The sequence below is a fragment of the Corylus avellana genome, chromosome 2 (assembly GCF_965113065.1).
Source record: "Corylus avellana chromosome 2, dhCorAvel1.hap1.2, whole genome shotgun sequence".
In the NCBI taxonomy this organism is placed as follows: Eukaryota; Viridiplantae; Streptophyta; class Magnoliopsida; order Fagales; family Betulaceae; genus Corylus; species Corylus avellana.
Window position 1 is genome coordinate 39,964,264 of NC_142491.1, and position 3,282 is coordinate 39,967,545.

The 3,282-nt window shown below is 40.3% G+C and overlaps 1 pseudogene; it reads right to left on the minus strand.

Annotated features, from left to right (window-relative positions):
- Window positions 1–2,271: 2,271 nt before the first annotated feature.
- Window positions 2,272–3,045, minus strand: LOC132176237 (putative protein phosphatase 2C 55 pseudogene; annotated as a pseudogene).
- Window positions 3,046–3,282: the final 237 nt, after the last annotated feature.

The window sequence follows — 3,282 nt, forward strand, 5'->3', positions numbered from 1 at the left end:
AAAATTAGCCAAGAAAAGTTTTCCCATTCTCAACCGCCAACAAATCAACAACGAAATAATATCAAAACATAACACTGAAATACCCATTCTAAATCTCAACAACAACCAAAGATTTTCCAAACTATTGAGCATAATTCATAAACGATTTCGTTACCTGAAGCAAGGGCTCAGAGCTTGATTTGGTGGGAAGTCGGAAATTGGAAGTGAACTGAAATAATTCACACACGGTGCACTGCCTGAGGGTCAGAGACGCCACATAAGAAAACAACAAAAGAAAAAAAAAAAAAAAATACAGAGTTTACGGTTTACACTTTACCTGTAGCTGTAAGTTCTGTAACAGGCGACTCAGACGAGGAATCGAGAGTTTCTGATCTTACTGGGACTTTGGGAGTCTGGGATGAGTGAGCAATGCACCGAAGTTACAGTGGGTTCACTGGGTTGAGTGGGTTTGAGTCGTTCCACCGTTCCAGACTTCGAGTCTGGCGAGAGAGGGGAGAGACCGAGAGAGTGAGAGTCTGAGAGACTTGGCTTGCGAGAGGCGAGAGAGGCGAGCGACCGAGAGAGTGAGAGTCTGAGAGACGCGGCTTGTGAGTTGCGAGTTGCGAGAGAGGCAAGAGAGGGGAGAGACCGAGAGAGTGAGAGACTCGGCTAAGGCTTGCGAGTTGCGAGAGAGGCGAGAGAGGGGACTCAGCCGGACTGGATTGGGAGTGCCGGAGTGGGGACTGGCCGATTGGGTCTGGGGAGAGAGCGGCGCAAAGTGAAAGAGTGGGTTTGTGGGTGAGTTAGGTGACGGTCAGCTGGGACTGGGTTAGGGATTTGGCGATTTGGGTATTCGGCAATTCTTAATTTCTATTTTCTTATTCAGTTATTATTCCACTTATTCGACTAACAGAGCCACAGAGGGCAAAAACCGAAAAAAATGGGATTTTAAAACTACACTAAAACGGCGCCGTTTTCTCTTGGTGAACAGTATACCGGTTCTTATCGGTTAAACCGGTTAACCGATAAGAAAATCTTAACCGGACCGGACCGAATTCCGGTATACTTTTTTTAACCGATAAGGATATCGGCATATCGGCTACGGTTTATATCGGTTCGGTCGAAGCCGGTAGACGGCCGGTTAAACGGTAACGGTTAATTTGCCCACCCCTACAAATCATGAAATTCAAAACGACGTTATTTTGGTATATATATACATATATATAAAGGAATGCGGATGCGGATAATATCCGCACCTGCATACCCTAAAACTACTATTTGCATTTGCGAATATTAGTTTTTGCTATTCGCATCCGCATTCGCATATGCGGTTATTAATCGCCCGCATTTTCATCTCTAATTTATATCACACTTGCTAATAATTTTGCCATAAATTAAAAATCCGACAAACATAAAATAAATAAATAAATCTGAAATTCAAAAAAAAAAAAGAAAAAGAAAAAAAAAGGTCTAAATATAACATATTCATAAGTGGATATTGATAGAAATGGATCTATGACACACCATGACTCTAATTTAGCACCCCTACAAATACAAATAATGAATCAATTAAATGTAAAATATAATGATAATTGTATTATAACAAATAAAATATGACAAAACAATAACATTTATTACTAACAAACTTCTAACTAAAACAAGAATAAAGGTTCAATCCTTAAATTTGAAATATATATAATATATTATAGAGATATGCTAGAATCTAATAAAATCTCCACATTTTGCCCATCAAAATCCTAAGTGGCAAAGTGTCATTTGACATTTGTCATCAACTTGGACCATGTGTCCTTTTACATCAACTTGGCAAATGACACTTTGCCACCTAGGATTTTGATGAGCAAAATGTGAAGATTTTATTAGATTCTAATATTTCTCTATATTATATGTAGAGATAATGTGAATGCGGTTAAGTCGATCCAACAGTACTGGTCCAAACAGCTCGTAAGGATCTTTGTTAATTTGAAAATTTTTGTTGTTAATCTTATGATTGACTTTTTTTTATATAAGAATATATAATAAAATTGTGTCACGTGCATTCAAATACTTTGTCATTATGCCAAATGAGTGTAAAAAAAAAAAAAAAAAAAAAAAAAGAGAGAGAGAACAGCAAAAGGTTATATAATTTGTAGTAATTAAGAATTTGTACTACATATAATTTGTAGTAATTAAGAATTTGCTAGCAAAGCTCGTAACAAGTGAATAAATGACAAAAAAGAAAACCTATACATATACTAATTTTGTGGTACAATACGCGCAACCACAACCGTAATATCATCGATCTTCCCCCCGACATGCTTCTTGTTTTACAGCAATGGCGTAAGCCAAATGCCAAGGGTCTTCACTACCCTCTAAAGTTTCCTGCTTCAGAAAATCCTCAATTTCTGCTGCGTACACGTTGTCTAAAAGCCCATCGGTGCCGAGAACTATGATGTCTCCGGGGACGACCGGGACTGTTTCCTCTGCAGCCGAACTTGGCCGATCACTTTTCTCGCCGTTTCCTAACTGAAACGAACAATTGAAATAACGTTGCTGTATCGGCGACTGATACGCAAGCTTATTGGCCCTGAAAATCATAAACCCACTGTCTCCCACATTGATATAATGCAAGATGTTGTCCTTGAGCATCGCAATGCAAGCTGTGGATGAACCTTCGGCGTCGGTATTCAAGAAAGCTTCGTTTAGAACCCTTTTAGGATCCGCGACTCCATCGGTTTGTTGATGAATCGCGATGAAAGCATTATTCATGAATTCTCGCGCGTACTCGCCGGCGTCGACGCCCTTTTGAGCCCAACCACCGACACCGTCGGCCACGCCGATGGCATATTGCTTCTCCGCGCAAATAAAGTAAGCGACCTCGCCTATAGGCTTCAGCGGGTTGTCTTTGGGTAAGTAGAACGCACCGCAAACCATCTTCAAACTTTCTTCGGGGACTTCTGGTCCGTCGCTCTTCGACGGAGTAGTCTCCGCCAGTTTTCCTTCAAGCCGCCCCCATTTTTTGGGGCGGGATGAATGTTTTCCTTCAAGCCTTCGCTTCTTGATGATCATCGTGGGATGAAACAGAGAAGAATTAGAGGCCTAGAAACAGGAGATCGGAAGAAAAACAAATGAATTCTTCAAGAATCTTGGAACGTAATCGGAAAGAACTCCTGGAATTTGAAACAAACAGGACGAAAGTCGGTGGTGAAAAGAATGAGTATGAGTGAACACTCCTTTTATAGAGAGAGAGAGAAGGGATGTTTCCTTTTTCCAATTTTTTTTTTTTTTTTTTGGCTAGTAGATGGG